We start from the raw sequence: 24,476 nt of genomic DNA on the forward strand, positions 1-24,476 counted from the left end.
ATCTATCTCTACAGGCAAGGGCAGCAAAAGCAAAAATAAACAAATGGCACTATATCAAACTAAAAGGATTTTGCACAGAAAAGGAAACTATCAACAAAACAAAAAGGCCACCTACTGAATGGGAGAAGATATTTGCAAACAATATATCGGATAAAGGTTAATATCCAACACATACAAATAAGTCCTAGAACACAATATCAAAAAAAATCTGACTAAAAATAAGCAGAGGACCTGAATAGACATTTTTCCAAAGAAGACTGACAAATGATCAACAGACGCATGAAAACATGCTCAACATCACTAATTATCAGGGAAATGCAAATCAAAACCACAGTGAGCTACGACCTCACACTTGTCAGAATGGCTATTACCAAAAAGACAACCAATAACAAGTGTTGGTAAGGATGTGCAGAAAAGGGAACACTTGTGCACTGTTGGTGAGAATGTAAATTGGTGCAGCCACTATGAAAAACAGTATGGAGATTCCTCAAAAAATTAAAAATAGAACTACCATACGACCCAGCAATTCTATTCCTGGGTATTTATCCGAAGAAAACAAAAACACTAATTTGAAGATATACACATGCCGATGTTCACTGCAGCATTATTCACAATTGCCAAGATATGGAAGCAACCTAAGTGCCCATCAATAGATGAATGGATAAAGAAGATGTGGTATACACATACAATGGAATACTACTCAGCTATAAAAAAGAACAAAATTTTGCCATTTTCAGCAACATGAATGGACTTCTAGGGAATTATGATAAGTGAAATAAGTCAGAGAAAGAAAAATAATGTATGATTTCACTTATATGTGGAATCTTAAAAACAAAACAAGTGAACAAACATAACAAAATGGAAACAGAGTCCTAGATACTGAGAACAAACAGGTGGTTGCCAAAGGAGTGGGGGGAGTGGAGATGAGTGAAATAGATGAGGGAGATTAAGAAGTCCAAACTTTCAGCTACAAAATAAATGAGTCACAGGGATGAAATTTACAGAATGGGGAATATAGTCAATAACAGTCAATAATAATGTAGTATCTTTGCATGGTGACAGATGGTAACTAGACTTATCATGGTGATCATTTTGTAATGTATAGAAATGTCAAATTTCTAGGTTGTACCCCAGGAACTAACATAGTGTTGCAGGTCAATTATACTTCAAAAACAAACAGACTCATAGAGAAAGTGATCAGATTTGTGGTTACCAGAGGTAGGGGGTGGGAAAGTGATCAGATTTGTGGTTACCAGAGGTAGGGGGTGGGAAATGGGGAATTGGATGAAGGTGGTCAAAAGTTACAAACTTTCAGTTATAAGATAAATAAGTACTAGGGATGTAATGTACAACATGATTAGTATAATTAACACTGCTGTATATTTTATATGAAAGTTGTCAAGAGAATAAATCCTAAGAATTATCATCACAAGGGAAAAACATTTTCTTTTTCTTTTACTTTGTATCTTTGTATCTATATCATCTTTGTATGATATGATGGATATTCACTAAACTTGTGGTAAACTGTTCATTATGTAAATAAGTCAAATAATTATGCTGTACAATTTAAACTTATACAGTCCTCTATGTCAATTATATCTCAATAAAACTGGAAGAAAAAATGAAAAAAAAAGACTGCATTATATGAACATAAGCAGCTATATGCTGTGTGCCCCAAGATGAAAATAAGCAGAATTTAAATGCAAATTACTACCTGGAAAATATCTGCATATGACAAGACTATTCCATATTATATATGCAAAAATCTGCTACAATATTTTAAATCCAAGAGAGAAAAATACTTAGTAGGAAAATGTACAGAGGGCATGTACAGACAATTGTAAAAAAATAATAATAAAAAGGAAAAAAATACAAAAAAAATTTTAACATCTTTATTGGATTATAATTGCTTTACAATGGTGTGTTAGTTTCTGCTGTATAACAAAGTGAATCAGCTATACATATACATATATCCCCATATCTCTTCCCTCTTGCGTCTCCCTCCCTCCCACCCTCCGTATCCCACCCCTCTAGGTGGTCACAAAGCACCGAGCTGATTTCCCTGTGCTATGCTGCTGCTTCCCACTAGCTATCTATTAAAAAGCTATAAACTTATTTGATTTCATTACTAATCAATATGGATTAATCAAGAATGTGATCATCTTTCACCCAGTATATTGGTAAAAGGATGAGGAAGTAGACAATGTCTTTCGGTATTGATTAGAGTATAAATTGATTTGATGTTGCTGTAAAATATTTTGGCAATATGTATAAAAATTATATGGATTAATTGGCTGAGCAACTCTACTAGAAATTTACCATAAATAGATAATTCCATTGAAAGGACAATTTCAAAGGTATGCAAAGAAGCACGTATAAGGATATTCAAATACAGTATTGCTTATAATACAAAAATATGTAATCACTCTAAGAAATCATCTATGTAGTTCCAATAAGTAAAGCATATACAGTACAAACCCTATGTTGCTAAACATCATTTATACACATATACATACACACACACGGAGATAACGTGTTTCTTTTTTCGGTGGGGTGGGAAGATACATATACATTTATTATTGCTGAGTTTGCAAAATTAAATAAATGGGTCTTTTTGTTTTTTTCTTCCAGTTTTATTGAGATATAATTGATATATAACAGTGTGTAAGTTTAAGGTATACAGTGTAATGATTTGATAAATGTATTTCAACATGGTTAATACAATAAGGTTAGTTAATACATTCATCACCTCACAGAGTTACAAATTTTTTGGTGTGGTGAGAACTTTTAAAATTTACTCTCTTAGCATTATGTTTTTTAATTGATAATTAGTAAGAGGCTTTTATATATTTACTAGAACCTTATCATATATATAATAAAATTATTTTAAAAATAGAAACCCTAGAGTTTTAAGTATAAAAACTGAAATAAAATATAATTTACTAGAGGGACTCAACTTCAGATTTGAGCTGGTAGAATAAATAAGCAGTCAACTTGAATATAGGTTAATAAAGACTATCTAGCCTGTGGAACAGAAAAAGAAATGTTGAAAAATAAACAGAGCCTCAGAAACCTGTGGCAAATCATCAAGCCACCAACATACATATAGTTAGATTCCCAGAAGAAGAAAGAAAGAGGCAAAAAGAGTATTTGAAGAAATGATGACCAAAAAATCCCCGTTTTGGTGAATAACATTTATACATACATCCAAGAAGCTCAACAAACTCTAAATAAGATAAACTCAAAGTGACCCACAAATAGATACATCATAATCAAACTGTTGAAAGACAAAGAGAGAATCTTGAAAGCAGCGAGAGCAAAGTTACTTAACACAAGGCAGCTTCAATAAAATTAATAACCAATTATTCATCTGAAATTCAAAACCCTTTCATGATCCAAAAAAAAAAGTACTCAAAAACTATGAGTAGAAGGGAACTTTCTAAACCTGATAAAGGCATCTACAGAAAATCTATAGCTAGCATCATACTAGTTATGAAAGACTGAAAATTTGCCATAATATCAGGAATAAAACAGGGATGTCTGTTCTTCCCACTTCTGTTCAACAATGGATTGAAGTTCTAGCCAAAGCTAAAAACAATTTCAGCAAGGTTGAAGGATACATAACCAATATACAAAATTAGTTGTATTTCTATATACTAGCCATAAAATATCAAAAATTAAATTAAAAAAATAATTCATTCAAAAAGCATCAAAAATAAAAATAGAAATAAGTTTAACAAAGGAAATACAAGACTTATACACTGAAAACTATAAAAAAATGTTGAAAGTAGTTTAGGAAAATCTAAATAAATAGAAAGACATCATGTGTTCATAGATTGCAAGAACTAATTTTGTTAAGATGGCAATACTCCCCAAATTGATCTACAGATTCAATGAAATACCTGTCAGAATCCCAGTTGGCTTCTCTGTAGAAATTGACAAGATGATCCTAAAACTGATAGGGAAACTCAAAGGACCCAAAATAGCCAAAACATTCTTGAAAAAGAATACAGTTGGAAGTTTTATGATCTCTGATTTCAAAACCTTCTACAAAGCTACAGTGATCAAGTCAGTTTAGCACTGCCATAGAAATAGACAAGAAGATGAAAGGAGCATAATGGAGAGCCCAGAAGTAAACCCTTATATTCTGGTCAATGAATATTTGACAAGGGTGCCGAGAAAATTCAATGGCAAAGAATAGACTTTGAAAAACGGTGCTGGGACAATTGTACATCCACATGCAAAAAGATGAATTTAGATGACTACCTCATACCATATATAAATATTAACTCAAAATACATCATAGACCTAACTGTATTAGGTGAAAGTATAAAACTCTGTGGAAAAAAAGGAATAAATTTTCATGACTTTGGACTAGGCAGTAGTTTTTTAGCCCAAAGAAATGAAAGCTTATGTTCACACAAAAACCTATACATGAATGTTCACTGCAACTTTATTTGTTATAGCCCCAAACTGTAAATAGCCTGGATGTCTTCCAATGAGAGAATGGGTAAACTGTGGTTCATTCTTACTAAGGAATATATTACTCATAACTCAAAGGAATGAACTATTGATACACAAAACTTGAATGAACTTGAAGGATATTATGCTGAGTGAAAAAAAAATCTCAAAAGATTACATACTACATGATTCAATTTATATAACATTCTTGAAATACCAAAATTATAGAGATGGAGAACAGATCAGTGGTTGCCAGGGATTAGGGATGGGTGGCCATAGGGAAGTTGGCATGTTATAAAAGGACAACACAAGGGGTCCTTGTGATAACAGAACTGTACTGTATCTTGACTGTGGTGGTGAATACACAAACCTACACGTGATAAAATCGTATAGAGCTAAACACACACGCGCACAATACAGATGAGTACAAGTAAAACAGGAGTTATATGAATAAGAAAAATAACATACTTAAAGGGACATAGGCTACTTCCTCACAGGTCTATTTAACAATTTTAACTGTAGGAAATGGAATGTTCTAGGGCATCATTGATTTTCCTTAAATGTAGAATTGGGCCTCTGACTTAAATATCTATATAGAAAATTCTGAGATAGATTTATGATCTTCAAGATCTAAAGGAAATCATACAATACTTCCTGATTGATGTAAAGAATGTTGAATTAAATAAAACTGTATGTAATTGGATGATTCTAAAATCTGAGATTTTTTTATAACAATGTTATATACACTAGCATGTTGTGAAATTGATAAACCAATTTAGTTAACTTTTTATCACAAACTTGTAGTGAACAGAATATGAATCAATAGGTTAATATAAAGGAAAAATTTGCTTGATATTTCCCTTTTCAGGATATTTTGAAAAAGATGCCCAGGTAACAATTACATACATATAAGACCAGAGATTCTATGTTTTATTTTAACGTTTGTTTTATGCTAATGTCCATTTTTAAAAGTAATTGAATGAATTACCTTTACTTTCACATTTTAAAAATTACTATTAATAGTATTTGAAAGTTGATGTTAAGTAGGAAAAAAAACCCACAAGATACTTCATAGTTTCTCAAAACCAAAGACAAAAATGACTTAAAACTTTCCATAGATCATATCCAGAATGCTTAAAGAACTTCTACTAATCAGTAAGAAAAGGAAAGACAATACTCATAAAAGAGAATATCCAAATGTCCAATAAATATATATTATAAATATATATAAATATATAAAGATGCTTAATCTAATTAGTCCTTAGGCAAATGCAAGTTAAAATTACAATAAGATAATGGTACATAGCATCCACAATGGCTTCAATTTTCAATACTGATATTACCAAGTGTTATAATACAGAGAGCAATAAGAATCCTATATATCGTTGGAGAGTAAGGAAATTGGTACAGCTACTCTTGGCAGTACCTAATAAAGCTGAACATATATCCTGTGACTAGCAAATTGATTCCTAGGTATATACCCAATGGAAACACTTATACATGTGCACCAAAAGAAATGGAATATTCATAGCCATATTCTTGGTAATAGAGTAAAACTTGAAATAATCACAATATCTCATCAATAGTAAAATAGATACATTTTGGATATTCATATCTGTGAACACTATATCACAGTGGAAAAGAATGAACTTGAAACAATGTGGATAAATTTCACAATCACTATGTGAATTAAGGAAGTAATACATGTGATAAAGTTGCATAGAACTAAACACACAAATATATACACACAAATGAGTGCAAGTAAAACTAAGGAAAGCTGAATAAGATAGGTGGATTACATGAATGTCATTGTCTTGGTTGTGATATTATACTATAGTTTTCTGACATGTTACGATTGGGGAAACTGGATAAAGGTACATGGAATCTATATTATTTTTTACAATTTCATACAAATCCACAATGAAGTCAAAATAAAAGGTTTATTTAAAAACAGGCCATACAATATGAAGCCATTGCCTTTAAAGGTAATTATGAGTCTAGAGATATATTCAGTGGAGTCACTATTATGTATTTGGCTTCACTGTCCACAATTGGTAGTATCACTGGTAGATTCCCTGTCTTCGGTAAGACATTACTAGGCTACTTTAGAAATCAACAGGAGTGACTGAGAGTTTCTATTCTTGATCTAACTAGCATTCATTGTGCTTTTGGATTGCATGCTATTCTCAAAAGGAATATTGATTTGAGGTCATTTAATTGGTTCCTAGTTCAGTCACTTCTGGATATATGCTACTTATAGTTTCGTTCCCAAAACAGAATTACTGTGGGGTCACAGTGCATACATAAGGAGTCTATTTTTTTCTTCAAGAGTTCTTTAAATGTGAAATCATCTACAGTAAAAGAGATTACGAGGGAGTTGTTTGAGATTAAAAATGGCAAAACATTATCCTTGCCCTAAAACATGTGTATTCATTGCTAAAAGACAGTTTGAAATCATTTAAGCACTTTGCTTAGAAAACCCACAATATTTATTTTTGAGTCCTTGAATCCTGTTTCTAACATGTCAGAAAAAACAAACAAGAATTATATTTGTTAAAATCTTAGAATTTATTTATCTGGTTATCTCATTCATAACCACATACAAAGCAGGTGGTTTTCAGTTATTGAATGAGTGAATAATTGAATGAATTTGGATTGGCTATATAAGACTAGCCAATATTATGAGCAAAAGGAAAATATTCTAGGCATATGGTAAATTTTATATATATACATATTTTTAAATTTCAGGGGTCAATAGGAGCTTGGTTTAATTGAAGAAGAGGTTTCGTGTACAGGAAAAGTGGAAGGTAAGGCTAAAGAAGTAGGGGTCCCTGATTGTGTGTGGGCATTGAACATCATGTTGAAAAGTTTCAACTTTATCTGATAGGCACTGGAGAGGTCCTATTAGTTAAGTAAGAGTGAAATAATTTCCCACTAGGTAAAATAAACTCCTCAGATGTGAATCCAATAGGCATAGGGATGAATCAGTTAATTTTCACATATACTGCTTCTCCATTTGTACCATTCACTTTCAATAACATTTTATAAATATGGGACACATTCAGGGAGAATTTTAGTTCCTGAAAATAGTGACAGTTTGGTAGAGAGGCTTCCATCTGTCTTACACTGTATATAGCTCAACCTCACCAAAAGCCAGTGATAGATATTTACTGTAGTGATCAAAAATTCTGATCTTTGGAGAAAGTTATACTCAAATTTTAAAACAATAGTGATTTTTAAAGTGAACTAAAGCATTTCTCAGCATTCATACGCATCTATATACATACATACATGTATGTAAGCTTTTGGAAAATCAGGGGGCATAAAATAACCACATATTACAAGGATACATGATACTGAGAGCCAGATTTTTTGCTAATTGAAATATAGTTAACATAAAATATTATGTTAGTTTCAGGTATACAACATAGTGACTCTACATATAAATACATAACAAAATGATCATTATGATAATACATTATGAAATGATCACCATGTGTTCCCATAGAAAGTTATTACAGTACTATTGACCATGTTCCTTATGCTGTACATTACATCCCTTTGACTATTTATTTTATAATTGTAAGTTCACACCTCTTAATTCCCTTCACCTATTTCACCCATCCCTCCATCAACAAAACAAAAAGAGAGATTTTGAATGAGCGGAAGATCAAAGGAGAAACTAAAGCAAACTCTGGTACTGTAAACAGTACAAAAAGTATAATTCTATTATTATTTTGCATAATATTGTTTTATAAAAGGATGCTGAGAAATCAAGTGACAGACCAGAGATCTGCTATATATTAACTGGTAATCACTACTAATATGTGATTCTATAGAGAGACCCAGGTGTGTAGAGAACACATGACATCTCCACATGCATATGGTGACCTTTCGCATTCAATTTCTAGAATCAAATTGGAAAGGATCATGTTTTCCTCTACCCCACCTATTGATCACTGACTTTTGCTATGGAAATTACATGGTAAATTTGGTGAGCTTTTTGCCACAAAATATAAAATTCTATTTGACATTGGTAGTAGTCAAAAGGATAGTAGATAGATAAATCCATGATGCATACTAGTTGCCAAGGATTCAATGTGAAACTTAACAATCAGGATGAGGCAGTTGATGTTCTTCGGGTGTTAAGCCTTACGATCCTTATGATTCAAGATTATTGATGACATTGGAGGTGAGGAAGTGTTCTTGTTTCTTTTTTATATTTAATATTCTTGGTGTAAAAAATGAAATTTTGATAAATTAAATATGCCACATTAGGTTTCATACAGCAGAAATTGGGGAAAATAAATTAGTTTAAAAAAAAAGCCTACTTCACAGTTACCACTTAAAGAATGCCTAACTGAGTTCACTTATAACTGCAAGCAAACCAAGGATATCATGATGATCTGCAAGACGACCACGCATCAAATACGTTATTTTGCACTCTCTCTTCCTTCCCCATATCTAGTACATTACCAAAACGCACTCATTTTACCTACACATTGAAAAAATATTTTTAAAAGATATATTTTTAATCCATTTATTTTTTCTTACTCTACCAGGAGCCAAGGCACTGTCATTTCTCACTTAGACTATTGTAATAGCCTCCTAATATTTTCCCTACTTCCCCTTTTGCTCACTTTCAAGCAGTTCTTCCCAATTCAACCAGAATTATTTTTAAAACCTGTAAATCTCAACATATAAGCCTCCTGTTTAAAACCCTCCTACTGCTTCCTATCATACTTACTGAGAGATAAAGAACTCTGGTCCTAGGGCCAGACCAATTGAGTTTGAATCCTGTCTGTACTACTTACTAGTGACTGTGGGCAAGTCACTTAACCTCTGTGCTCCTCACTTTTGTTATCTTTAAAATGGGAGTATTGATAGTACCTATCAAATAGAGTCTTCATGAGGATTCAAAGTGATGATACAAGTAAAATACCTACAACAATTTCTGATACTCTTATGATCTTATTACTCTAGGCAGTAAAACACTTACCATGATATATACGATCTTATATGACTTGATGGTTGTCCATCTCTCACACCTCAGGTTGTGCCACTTTTCCCCCTCACTATACTGCAGTCACACTGGCTTTTCTATTGTTTCTGTCCAAATTCATGTAGCATATTCCCACTTCAGGAAGTTTACACATGCTACTCCATCTACGTATTTTTCCCCTTATATTTCACTTGGTTGGTGCCTTATTCATATTTCTGGGGCTTTTCCTGATCGTCTAACCTAAATTACGTCACAAAATTGCTCCCCCATATTACACCTAGCTTTTTGCTTTCCTTCCTAGAATATGTTTACATTTTTATTTTCATGTTTTTCATGTCTCTCTCCCTCACTAGACTCTAATTTCTACTATGGAAAAAAATACTTTCTTTTCAATATATCTCCAGAAGTTTCAAAATTACCTTGTACAAAGTAGGTTCTCAATAAATGTTTACTGAAGTGGAAAAAAAATACTTAAATGAATATGTAAACCATAAGGAAAGACAGATTAGCATGGAAGGCAGGAATCCTAGAGGGAAAGCATCTTACAGTGAGAACAAAATATAAACAAAAGCATAGATAGGAAATAGGACATATTCTAAAATATACAGTTTTTGACCAGTGTGGCTGGAACGAGGGGAATAGTAAGAACAGATATAGTAATGTCTAAGAATGGAGAGTCAGCTTGAGGTCAAATTAAGTCTTAGTTCCTATATGTATCGTACATATATTTATCATATGAAATATGTATAATCTTCAGACAAACATAATAGGATATATTGATACTACATATCGTGCTGAAATAGAATGACTGTTAACCCTTTAGACATCAACCGTTCAATCACAAATTTTATTATCATTACATCTAATGTTTATTCCACTTGCCCATTTACCTATTTATAAGCTTTTATTTTTAAGTTTTTAAATACTTATAGTGATTTATCCACTTTTGAAAATTTTACAGTGTAATGTTTTCATCATCAAAAGCTATGTAAGAGAGAAAACATGACAATTTAATGCTTTGTACATTCCCTTGGTTAAAATGAATGGTGAGTTTTTTTCACGGCAGATTTATATGAAATTATTTTTTGGCTCCTATTGATTTCTAGGGTTGATTTTTGAAGATGATGGGAGTCTGAATGATCCTTTGGAGAGTTCTATTTTGAAAGCAAGCATGGGCAGTCTTAGCAATTGTACATGAAGGAATGTTATCTTTCACTAAAATAATATAGAAAAATATTGAAAGTGCTTTTTGCTGACATTTCCAGGTGCACAATGTTTATTCTGTATCCCAGGAGCAAAATAAAGAGTCCTGCTGTTAAAAAGGAACTGGGGAGTTCAAATAGTCTAGCCACCAGCTCCCAGGTAAGATAGCACCTAACTAAATTTATCTATTCTATTATTAAACACTACAGGGCAAGGGAATACTTGCAATATACTATTTCTGAACTCTAGAAATAATGATACAGATTATTCTTACTGTTCTGGAAAAGAAGGATATGGTTCTCTTTTTAGGTATTTGTTTTATTTATTTATTTATTTATTTATTTATTTATTTATTTATTTATTTATTTAAAATGGCTTAATTCACTTTATTTTTCTCGTATAAAACTATGTGGTGGCTACAGCTGGATCTTGTGTCCTCTGCATGGAAACTCTGATGTGGGTCTTTAAATGATGGTAGTGAATTCCTGATACGGAGACTTGGTGAACATCCGTCTCTCCAGAGATCAGAAGTGAGATAACTGTAGGTCTTGGAAATGGCATCAAAAGTTGCCCAGGGTGGCGGTGCAGCCCCTGGCAGAGGTGTAGCAGTCGTCAATTCCGGCCATCATCAGTAGCTTCTTGGGCACAGGGGCTGAGACCATGCCAGTGCCCCTGGGAGCAGGGATGATGTGCACCAGCACAGACCCACAGTGGCCAGTCACCTTGCAAGGGATGGTATGCGGCTTGCTGATCTTGACACCCAAGTAGCCTCGCTGCACGGGGACGGTGGGGAGCTTGGCCAAAATGATGACCCCACAGATGGCAGTGGCTACCTCCTTTGAGCACTTGACACCCAAACCAACATGTCCATTGTAATCCCCAGTGGCGACAATTGCACCGGCGTCATCCGCCATTTGGTGTTTTTACGGAGAAGATCCAGGTATCTGTTTTAAATGAGCTTATTCCACTCAGAAATTTGGAAATCACATCTCTTTTCAGGATTCTCTATACCCTATCCTATTTGTTTCCACTATAGATAACCAACCCAGTACAACAGTAACCTTCTAGCTCAGTTTCAGATTTTATGATCCCAAACTTTTTCCCCTTTGGTATTTTCCCATCCATCATCCCTTTCTCCTAGAGATCTGTTGTCTGCCAACATTAAGATGGATGATAATGAGGGTGACCAGACAAATGGATCCCAGCTCATGTGATGGTTAGGTGACATATTGCTTTTAATGTTTTCATTCTCTTAATGTGCAATTAAAGTCCTTAAAGAGTGACAAATGCTGACAATAATATAAAAACTGTGTTGTAAAATTCTGTGCAATAAGACCTCTGATTTCTTTTCAAATTATTCCACATACATTAGATTGAAAAACTTAGAAGTGATTTCATAAAGGGAATATTTGCATATTAAAGTATATAATAAACAAAAGCCAATACTGTTACCAGAGAAATTTTCTATTAAATATATCATAAGGGACTTCTGTAGAAATACCCAGTCAGTAGCATTCATGTAAAGAATGTTAAATTTTCCTTGGTTTGAAACAATATCAAATCTAGTCTTTTTTAAAAATTGATAATTTCAGAAGATTTTAAAAACCTGGTTATTTCCATGCCCTCATAATTTTATTGAAATGATGGCATAAGCTGGCATTCAGTAATAACAGTATTATCTATGTTTTAGGATTTTATCAATTGGGTTTTAATGATTTCATAAATGTATTTGTTTAGTATGATTTAAATCGATTTTTTAAAATGATGGCTAGTTCGGAAATATTTACCACTGCTGGCACCGTTAGTTACAATTTACCTCAGAAACATTTTATAGCAGATATATATTTGAAATATAACCTTAAATAATACTTGATATATTGGCTTTTTAAAAAATAAATATTATTATTGCCACTGGAAGAGACTTGGAGTAACTAGTTCAGATAATTTTTATTCATTTTTTTATTATTGAAGTATAGTTGACTTCCAATATTTTTAGTTTAAGCTGCACAACATAGTGATGGGACAACCAAGTATATTATAAAATAATCACCATGACAAGTCCAGTAACTGTCTTTCACTATACAAAATTATTACAGTATTATTTATTATATTCCATATGTTATATGTTATATCCTGTGCCTTATATATTTTATATTTTATAACTGGAAGTTTGTATCTCTTAATTCCCTTCACCTATTTCACCCAACCCTTCACTCCCCTCCCCTCTGGAAACCACCAGTTTGCTCTCTGTATTTATAAGTCTATTTCTGTTCATTTGTTTTCTTTTTAGATTCCATATATAAGTGAGATAATACTGTGTTCTCTAACTTATTTCACTTAGCATAATAGCCTCTAGGTCCATCCATGTTGTTGCAGATGGCAAGATTTCATTCTTTTTTATGGCTGAGTAATATTCCTGTGTCTGTGTTTGTGTTTGTGTGTGTGTGTAATCTTCTTTATCCATTCAAATATCAATGGCTATGTAGGTTGCTTCCTTGTTTCCAGCTATTGTAAATCATGCTGCAATGAACATAGGGATGCATATACCTTTTCAAACTAGTGGTTTTGTTTTCTTCAGGTAAATACCCAGAAGTGGAATTGCTGGATCATATGGTAGTTCCATTTTTAATTTTTTGAGGAACCTCTATACTGTGGAGGTTCCTCAAAAAATGTTCCATAATGGCTGCACCGATTTACATTCCCAGCAACAGTGTACAAGGGGTCTCTTTTCTTCACTCACCAACACTTGTTATTTTTTGTCTTTTTGATGACAGCCATTCTGATAGGTGTGAAGATATATCTCATTTTGGTTTTTACTTGCATTTCTCTGATAGTGATGTTGAACATCTTTTAATGTGTCTGTTAACCATCTGTATGTCATCTTTTGAGAAGTATCTATACAAGTCCTCTGCCTATTTTATAATCAGATTGTTTGTTTTGTTGATATTGAGTGGTGTGAATCCTTTATATAATTTGTGTATTAACCCATTATCAGATACATCATTTGCAAATATTTTCTATCATTCAGTAGGTTGCCTTTAGTTACATTGATGGTTTCCTTCACCATGCAAAATCTTTTCACTTTGGTGTAGTCCTATTTGTTTATCTTTGGTTTTGTTGCCCTGGCCTGAGAAGACAGATCCAGAAAAATATTGCTAAGATCGACATCAAGGAGTATATTGCCTATTTTTTCTTCTGGGAATTTTATGGTTTTAAGTTTAACATTTAAGTCTTTAGTCTATTTTGAGTTTATTATTCTATATGGTGTAAGAAAAAGGTTGAGTTTTATTCTTTTGCATGTAGCTGTCCAATTTTCCCAACATCATTTACTAAAGATTTCTGGGCTCTCTATTCTGTTCCATTGATCTATGTGTTTGTTTTTGTGTAGTAAGAGCTATACTGTTTTGATTAGTATAGCTTTGTAGTATAGTTTGAAATCAGGGCACATGATATCTCCAGATTTGTTCTTATTTCTCAAGATTGCTTTGGCTATTTGGGATCTTTTATGATTCCATTCAAATTTTAGGATTACCTGTTCTAGTTGTTAAAAATTGTATTTTGATGAGAATTGCACTAAATCTGTAGATCGCTTTAGGTACTATGGTCATTTTAACAATATTAATTCTTCCAGGCCATGAGCATGGCATGTCTTTCCGTTGATTTGTGTCATCTTCAACTTCTTTCATCAGTGTCTTATAGTTTTCAGAGTATAGTCTTTCACCTCCTTGTTTAAATTTATTCCTAGATATTTATTCTTTTTGACACAATTGTAAGTGGCACTGTTTCTTAATTTCTCTTTTTTGATAGATGGTTATTAGGGTATAGAAAGGCTACAGATTTCTGTATATTAATTTTGTACCCTGTGACTTTTCTGAATTCATTTATTAGTTCTAATTTTTTTTTTTTGCTGGTCTATAGGATTTTCTATATATAGTATCCCATCATCTGCAAACAGTGACAGGTTTACTTCTTCTTTTCCAACTTGTATGGTTTTTATTTCTTTTTATCATCTGACTGCTGTGGCTAGGATTTCCAATACTATGTCAAATAAAAGTGGCAAGAGTGGGCATCCTTGTCTTGATCCTGATCTTAGAGGAAATACTTTTCAAATTTGCATCTTTGAGCATAATGTTAGCTGCAGATTTGTGATATATGGCCTTTATTATGTTGAGGTATGTTCCCTCTGTGCCCACTTTGCTGAGAGTTTTTATCATAAATGGATGTTGAATTTTGTCAAAAGCTTATTCTGCATCTGTTGAAATAATCATGATTTTTATCCTTTGTTTTGTTAATGTGATTTATCATATTGATTTGCAAATATGGAAACATCCTTACATCCCTGGAATAAATCCTACATGATCATGGTATATGATCCTTTTAATATTGTTGAATTCAGTTTGCCAATATTTCATTGAGGATTTTTTCATCTATGTTCATCAGGGATATTGGCCTGTAATTTTCTTTTTTTTGTAGTGTCTTTGGTTTTGTAAACAGGTAACATGACCCTTGTAGAATGAGTTTGAAAGTGCTCCTTCCTCTTCAATTGTTTGGAATAGTTTGAGAAGGATAGGTATTAAGTCTTCTTTAAATGTTTGGTAGAATTTACCCAGGAAGCCATCTGGTCCTGGACTTTTGTTTGTTGGGAATTTTTTGATTACTGATTCAATTTCATTACTAGTAATTAGTCTAATCAGATTTTCTATTTTTTCCTGATTCAGTCTTGAAAGATTGTATATTTCTAGGAATTTATCCATTTTGTTTAGGCTGTCCAATTTGATGGTATATAATTTTTTGTAATAATCTCTTATGATGGCTTTCTTTAGTATCATGTTTATACTCGTCTCTTTATGTTATGTGTATCTATTATCGGTTTTTGTTTTGTGGTTACCATGAGGTTCTTATATAACAACATGTGTATATAGCAGTCTATCTTAGGTTGATGCTTACATGGTTATTTACGTTTGAGTGCATTCTAAAAGCACTACATTTTTACTCCCAACACAACATTTTATGCTTTTGATGTCATTTTTTTATATCTTTTTATTTTGCATATCCCTTAATTATTATAGATGTATACATTTACTAATTTTGCCTGTTAATGTTCATACTAGCGCTATAGTTGGTTGATCCACTACCTATATTTTTGCTTTTACTGGTGAGATTTTTTTTTCATAATTTTTAATATTTCTACCTACAGTCTTTTCTGTTTGAAGATGTCCTTTTAACATTTCTTGTGAGGGCAGTTTAATAGTGATAAGCTCCTTTAGCTTTTGCTTATCTGGGAAACTTTTTTTTAAATTAATTAATTAATTAATTAATTTTATTATTTATTTTTGGCTGTGTTGGGTCTTCATTGCTGTGTGCAGACTTTCTCTAGTTGCGGCGAGCAGGGGCTGCTTTCTGTTGCGGTGCATGGGCTTCTCATTGCGGTGGCTTCTCTTGTTGCGGAGCATGGGCTCTAGGCATGCAGGCTATAGCAGTTGTGGCACACCGGCTTAGTTGCTCCATGGCATGTGGGATCTCCCCGGACCAGGGCTCGAACCCGTGTCCCCTGCATTGGCAGGTGGACACTTAACCACTGCACCACGAGGCAAGTCCCTGGGAAACTCTTTATCTCTCCTTCAATTATGAAGGATAACCTTGTCAGATAGAACATTCTTGGTTGTAAGTTTTTGGGTTTTTTTTCCTTTCAGTACTTTGAATATGCCATGCCACTCCCATCTGGCCTGTAAAGTCTGTGCTGAAAAGTCAGCTGATGGTCTTATAGGGGCTCCTCTATATGTAGCTAGTTCCTTTTTTCTTGCTGCTTTTAAGATTCTCTCTTTATCTTTAATTTTTGACATGTTAATTATAATGTGTCTACATGTTGGTCTCTTTAGGTTCATCTTGTTTGGGACTCTCTGTGCTTTCTGGACATAGATGTATGTTTCCTTCACCAGGTTAGGAAAGTTTTCAGGCATTATTTCCTCAAATAGGTTTTCTGTCCCTTTCTCTCTTCTCTTTCTGGGACTGCTGTAATATGAATATTAGTACTCTTGATATTGTCCAAGAGGTCCCTTAAACTAGCCTCATTTTTTTACTTTTTGCTGTTCCAATGCATGATTTCACTAGCCTGTCTTCCTACTGCTGATCCTTTCTTCTGCATCATCTAATCTGCTGTTGGTTCCCTCTAGTGTATTTTTCACTTCTGTTATTGTATTCTTCAGCTCTGATAGATTATTTTTATACTTTCTATCTCTTTGTTGAAATTCTCTTTCTCCACTCTTTTCCTGAGTTTGGTGAGTATCTTTATGACCTTTACTTTCAACTCCTTATCTAGAAGGTTGGTTTTCTCCATTTTATTTAGTTCTTTTTCTGAGGTTTTATCTTGTTCATTCACTTGGAATATATTCCCTTGTCTTCTTATTTTGCCTAACTCTCTGTGTTTGTTCCTACATATTAGTAGATCAGCTATGTCTCCCAGTCTTGAAAGAGTTGTTTGTGTAGCAGGTGTCATGTGGGGCCCAGTAGCATGGTCTCATCTAGTCATGAGAGCCAGGTGCTCCAGGATTTCCCCTATGTGGGCTGCATGTGTCCTCCTATTGTGGCTGAGCTGCCTTGTTGCTGGTGCACTAGCATGCAGGTCTGGCCCTTGCTCTGGGTCTGGTCACAACTATCTCTGATGCTCTTGTGTACAGGGTCAGCTCCCAGGTTGGGAGCCACTTTGTGGGGATGCTGGTGGGGCCAAGGGTGTATACCAGGTCTAGCAGGGTGAGTGGCTGTTTTAGAAGGGCTCCACTGCTAGCAAAGGGTGACCACTATGACTGATGGGGCACAGGGATGCTTTGGGGGTGCTCCACTGCTGGCCAAATATGGCTACTCAGTCTGGCAGGGTACGTGGGCCACTTTGGAGGAGCGCTAGCTGTGTCAGATCTGCAGTTGAGTTTGGGGCAGGTCAAGCAGTGCTATAGGTTAGATGGTGAGAGTCAGCAATGATGCCTGCCAGTACTGGGCCAGCTAGGTAGAGTGTGAGCCACAAACAAACAACAAAAAAAATCTGATGCCCCCCCACCTCTTTACCCATAGAAAGTTCCAACAGATCCCTGCCCCTCATGCACACACTCTAAAATTAGTCAGTGAATCACCACATATGATCCAGATGCTTTACAAACAGCTTTTTCTATGCTGGGACTTGGAGAAAATGAGTTTTTGCATGCACTCATTAAGAGTGGAGTCTCAGCTTCCTACAGCCCTCCAGCTCTCCCAGACATAAGCCCCACTGGTTTTCAAAGCCAAATGTTATGGGGGCTCATCTTCCCAGTGCATGTTCCCTGGGCTGGGGAGCCCAATGTGAGGTTGGAGCCCTAGGCTTCCATGGGGAACCTCCAAGGCTATGATATATCTTCCACCTATGGGTCGCAGTGATGGGTGATGGTGTAGATCCTGGCCAGACCACATTTCATGGCTTTTCCTTTTTATCTTTAGTTGTGGAAAATCTTTTCTTCTAGTCTTCAGGTCATTCTCAGAGTTAGTTTCTCTGTATGTAGTTGTAATTTTGGCATGTCCATGGGAGGAGACAAGCCCAGGATCTTTCTGTTCAGCCATTTTGTCCCTTAGTTCAGATATTATTAACCATAATTCATGATGAGATCCAATCACCACCCCCATTATGGGCTCTATGACTTCTACCCCCAAAATTATATATATCATTGTGCTTATATATGAGTTATTTATTTTTCTAAAGAGAGGAGCCATAGACCTTCAAATGCCTGAATCAAAAATGTTAAATCTGTGCTCTAATAGTTTTTTTTTTTTTTCAAGAACACGTAGAGAGTTGCTGGAAGAGCCTACACTAGAACCCAAGAAACCAGTCATTCCAGTGTTCTTTCATTAATACCTGCTGCCTCTAATTAATGTGCTTTGTATGTTGTTACTCTATTTTAAATCCATGGCTATAATTTTACTTTCAATATAAAGGTGACACTTTCATGCACTGCTGGTGGGAGTATAAATTGTTACAAACATTGGAAAACAAAGAATGCTCTACAACTACACAAAGAAACATAGATGTATCTCACAAACCTAATGTTAAGGCAATAAAAGGTCAAACAGAGAAGAGTATGTACTGATTTATAAAAAATAACCCTGAGGATTAATGAATAGAAGGGGGCATGGAGATGTCTTCTGGGGTTCCATTTATTAACCTAGGTACTGATTACCCAGGTTTGTTCACCTTGTTAAAATTCAGTAAGCTCTACACTTATGATTTATGCTCTTTATGTTATAATCTTAATAATACATAAAATATTTTTAGCAAATGGGATGATACTATCATAAACTATCATTTTTGTAGAGAATATTATCAAGGAAATGAAGATAAACTAACATTTACTGAATCCTAATGTGCATTGTGTAGTAAGCACTTCTTCACTTGTGACGTCTCAAATAATACTGATAAATAACCTTGTGAGAGAGGTATTATCCTGATTCTCAAAGAGAATATGTTCCCAAGGCTACACAGTTAATAACTCCATTTATAAAAGACCCTAGTGATAAGAGTACATTGTCCTTAAGAAAAAATAATGTAAGTCCTTTGAAAAGTTCAATAGACAGAGCAACATGAGCCTTGAGTTCTAACCCTAGCCGTATCGTTTATTTGCCCATTCATTTATCTGACAATATTTAAGTAGCCACTATGAGCCTATGTGCTGAAGAGATATGTTATCTCTCATGGGACTTTGTCTCCTTATCTGTAAAATATATGTATTGTTCTAAAAGATTTCAGAGGTCTCTTTCAACTATAATATCAAGTCTATCATTTCCTCACAACAGCTTTTCCCAAACTGGCTTATGTGCAACTCTAGTTTGCAGCATTTCTCAAACTTACTTAATTATGTAACCCTCGACATTTTTTGGAATATACTTCCTAAGGAAAAGTTCTTAGGAAAAGGAACTAAATGCAAATTTAATCCATAGGAAACTTACCTGGAAGTTAAGATATTTCGCAGTAATCATTTTTTGTAAGATGACCACAAATGTATGCTATTATCCCCTTTTACAAATCAGTTTAATTATAGCTTTCTGCACATTCATAGAACTGATATATATAATATATATCAGTTATATATATATCAGTTATATATATATATCAGTTTTATAAAATATATATCAGTTTTATATATATAAAATACTATTACATTCTGTTCTTCTGACTACCCATGAAATATTTTGAGTTTTTAACTTCTTCACTACTTCAGAAGCTACTATTAGGACCACCACCCTATAAATCCCAAGAGAAATCTAAAAAAATATCAAAGCGAGGCAACTCCCTTCATTTGTTTATCTAGAAGATATTATTAATAATTCTAGGGATATAATTTAATAATTTATATTTTAAGGCAGTTCATAATAATTAAAATATAGTTTTAAATTTATAATTGGTTAATAGTTGAGTGGGAGAGGTAGTACAGTTTTTTTTCATCAGGAAATCATGAGTAATAGGGAAGGTGTATAGATTTCAATTAAAATATTCATGTTATGACATTTTAGTTTTTGAATGAAATATTAAAACATACATTAAAGCCTGAAGCTCTTTATACTAAAATAATTGAATTACCATTCATTTATCTTTTAATAGTTTGTACTCAGATAAAGATTATTAATAAGAATAAATTTTATTCCAGATAGTAGAAGAAAATAAGGATCATATTATGAAGATAAAAACAAGTAAGAGCTACTTCACCTCTTGATCATCATGTAAATTCCCCTGGTCAAAGTGACCAGAAATAATTACAATAGGCTTCGTGATTACAAAATTAAAGCCCAAATGTAGATTTCAATGGACTGAAAGTTGTGTCTCCCCAAAATTCATAGGTTGAAACGTTAATCTCAAAGTGATAGTATTTGGAGCTTCAGGGAGTAATTAACTCATGAGAGTGGAGCCCTGATGAATGGGATTAGTGCCCTTGTAAGAAGATGCCAGAGATCCAGTCAGCTCTATTTTCACCATATGAGGATACAAGAAGTCAGTCTGCAACCCAGAAGAGTGTTCTCACCAGAACCCAACCAAGCTGGCCTCCTGATCCCAGTCTCCAGAACTGTGAGAAATACATTTCTGTTGTTTATAAGCCACCTATTCTGTTGTACTTTATTATAGCATCCTGAACTGACTAAGCCATGGACTGTGACTCACCATATTAGAAGGCCAAGTTACACCATCTTCAAATTGTTATATCATTTCTTCCTTCTCATTGGCCACTCCAAGGAAGAGTTTGCTTAGTGTATCAACCTGAATTTGCAGAGAGCTTTCCCTTACAGTTATATACCAATTCAATGATTCAGAGGTCAGATTATTAAGATAAAATTTTTTGTTTACTGTGAATTTTTCCTGATTTAATTTGGTATGCCATCTTTTAGAGAAACTTTATTACCATATTACTGATTACTATGCAAAGATTTAGTCCAAATATTTCTAATTTTTATTTATCTTTTTATCTCTAAGGCTTTTGTGCAGCTAGAAAAAAGGCTTAAGCAATCCTGCAGAGTTATGTATCAGCTTATCATGTGGTACTTACTAAATCCTTTTGCTAGAAATTATTAAAAATCCATTTTATTCCTCACTTCCAATTTCATCACTAACTTTACAACATTTAATTATCTCATCCAAATATTCCCTGGTTGGAACTACAATTGAAATTCTCTCTTCTGGTGGTGAGGATAATAAGTGTTGTTTAGATGCCTTGAAGTTTCATAGATAGTCTGATCTGATTATAAAATGCAGAGTGCTTTTATTTCCTTTATGATCATAATGGAAACATTTTGAAAATTGGAAAAGATATAATTAAAATTTATCACTTACGATATAATTGGATTCAAAGAACACTAGGAAAGCCCACTTATTGTTAATATAACGTCAAGAAATTCCCCCAACTGCTAAGGAAACATTTTGTATCCTTGGAGCTAAAGTGATTTGCTGCATAATTGGAAAGCAGTACTTTGTTTTGTTTTTGTTTCAACCAATATTCTTTTACCCAAATCCACATTCATCCTATTAGATGAGTCATATAACAATTTACTTACGTCAACTGGAAGAACATAGAATTAATACTCTATCTGAAGGTCACTGACTTAAGAGAATATGTATCCCTTGCTTTTGGGGATCTGGAGCAATAATCTCAACAATTAATTAAAAAGAACTCCCTATAGAAATGGAGAATTTTTTTAGAAGCCAAGAAAATGAAGAAATCTGAAATTACTATGGGTTTCAAAAAATTAAATTTTAATCAGTTGCTTAGAAATGCTTTTAGGTTTATTCCTCATTTCTTTCTTTCTCCTATGTCTAAGGTAGTTAGATAACTGCCTATGAGACACTGCACTGAGACAATATAAGTTGAGGATGGAAATAGTTGGAGATAACTTGAAAACTCTAGATGGTATTTAAATCAGCAGGTCCTAATGATCAGTGACAAAGAATTCTAAAGGCAATGGTGCATGTATTGCAAAGCTCTTTGCTGCTATTTTGAGGAAGTTGCTCAGAAGTGCCAGAAGACTGAAATAGAGTTCAATGCCCAATTTTACTATAAGGATGATCTTGGAAAATTGTAGACCTGTTAGCTTAAATTCAGTACCTGGGATGATAATGGGGAAAGTCATTACGCTATCAGTGTGAAAATGCCTGCAGGGGCACAAAATGCTGAATAATGAGCAACATGGGTTCACAAAGAACAAATAACATCAGGCACATTTTATTTCCCTCTATACTAAATTGATATTATTTATAGAAAGGGGAAAAGGGATCATTATATGGCTGCAAACACCATTTTAATGTTTCCATATTACCGAGTCTTAATCTTTCCCATATTTTTATCTCTGGCTAGTCATTAGAGTAGGTAGTTATGGTATTATTTCAGAGATTCTGGGAAGATTTCGCTGCCCTCCAAAACAAGCTACCAATATTTAGTACTTTATTTCTTTGGCTTAAGGCTCTTTGACACTACTAAAAAGCTGTGTGACTTTGAGAAAGTTAATAAACTTTCTGAGTTTGTTTCCCTATCTGTAAAAGTTGAAGCTCTCTTCCAGCCCTCTGGATCTATTACTGAAATAAGGTGCAGATTCGAGATAACATTTCAAACTGATTCATTAAACACAAGAAATTTCTTAAAGTGTAAGGTCATACAAACACTGTGACACAAACACAAATAAATGGAAGTAAAAATTACATTAGAAAATGGCTTGAGAGGAAGATGATGATGAGATGAATAATAATGGCTAACATGATACAGTAGTCACTAGACATTAATCAGAATTTTTCCATATTAGAATTAAAAAGAGACAAGAAAATGACTCAAGAGTATGGAATGTAGGGGGAGATCAGCCAAGATGGTGGAGTAGAAAGACCATAAGCTTGCCCCCTCTCACAAACAAACCAAAATAACAACTATCTGCAAAACAACCATCCATGGGAAAGACAAGAATCTACCAGAAAAGATCTTCTACAACTAAAGACATAAAGAATGAACCAAAGTGAGATGAGTAGGAAGGGCAGACTTGCAATATAGTCAAGTCCCATATCCCCAGGTGGGCAACTAACGAACTGGAGAATAATTACATTGCAGAGGTTCTCCCATAGGAGAAACATAGGAGTGAGAGATCTGAGCCCCACATTAGGCTCCCCAGCACAGGGGTCCTGTATCAGGAAGACAAGCCCCCAGAACATTTGGATTTGAAGGTCAGCAGGACTTACTTTCGAGGGTCCCAGGGGGCTGGGGGAAATAGAGACTTCACTCTTAAAGGGCACACTCAAAATCTCACATACTCTGGGACCCAGGGCAGAAGCAGTAATTTGATAGGAACCTGGGTCAAACCTACCTGTTAATCTTGGAGAGTTGCCCAGACAGGCAGGAGGCAACTGCAACTCACCATGGGGACACAGATACAGGTGGCAGCCATTCTTGGAATCTCCTTCTACCACATGGACACTGGCACTGGCAAGTACTATTGTGGAATCCTCCCTCTAGCTTAGCCCAAGGACCGAGCCCTGCCCTGGCCCAAAAACCTGTAGGCACCAGTGCTGGGATGGCTCAGACCAAGCAACTAGCTGGGCAGGGACACAGCACCACCCATCAGCAGACAGACTGCCTTAAGACCCTCTGAGCCCACAGCTGCCACCTCTGGACATGGCCCTGCCCACCAGAGGGCCCAGGATCCAGCTCCACCCACCAGCTGCATACACCAGCTCCAGAATCACCTGGGCCCTGGTCCTGCCCTCCAGGAAGCCTTCTGTAGCCTCTGGAGCAGCTCCAACCACCAGGGGGCAGATACCAGATGCAAGAAAGCCATAATCCCACAGCCTGTGGGCCCAGCCTGCCCACCAGTAGGCCAGACCCTGCTCTGGGACCAACTGGGCCATGGCCCTGCCTACTAGCAGGTCAACACAAGCTTTAGGGCACCCTAGGCCCAAATGTGTTAGAAACCACGCCCCCACCAGCAATTTGACACCAGCTCTGGGAAGCCTGAATGCTGAAACCAGACTCTGGGACCCAGCTCTGTCTGCCAGTAGGCTGGCACTAATGCAGGACCTGGCATCACCCACCAGTGGGTTGGCAACAGCCTCAGAGACTTCTGGACCCTGATTCCACCCACCAGTGAGCCACCACTAGCTCTGGGGCCCCCTGGGGTTCTATATTCAGTTGCCTTGTGACCTGACCACACCACCCAGCAGCTGGCAGCCTCCACACAAAGCAGGGCTGGGAAACCAACCAGACTGGGGGCCAACCAAGTCTACCAGATTGCCCACATGGTCAGACCACAATAAGAGAATGACCCATGTAGT

At 35.0% G+C, this 24,476-nt stretch overlaps 1 pseudogene across 1 annotated transcript; it reads right to left on the minus strand.

Moving 5' to 3' along the window:
* Positions 1 to 1,250: 1,250 nt before the first annotated feature.
* On the minus strand, positions 1,251 to 23,854 carry LOC309652090 (small ribosomal subunit protein uS5 pseudogene; annotated as a pseudogene). The gene has a single exon. The product of its transcript is annotated as a small ribosomal subunit protein uS5 pseudogene (transcript).
* Between the last annotated feature and the right edge of the window lie 622 nt (positions 23,855 to 24,476).

The sequence above is a fragment of the Balaenoptera physalus genome (assembly GCF_965194825.1).
Source record: "Balaenoptera physalus genome assembly, chromosome: X".
NCBI lineage: Eukaryota > Metazoa > Chordata > Mammalia > Artiodactyla > Balaenopteridae > Balaenoptera > Balaenoptera physalus.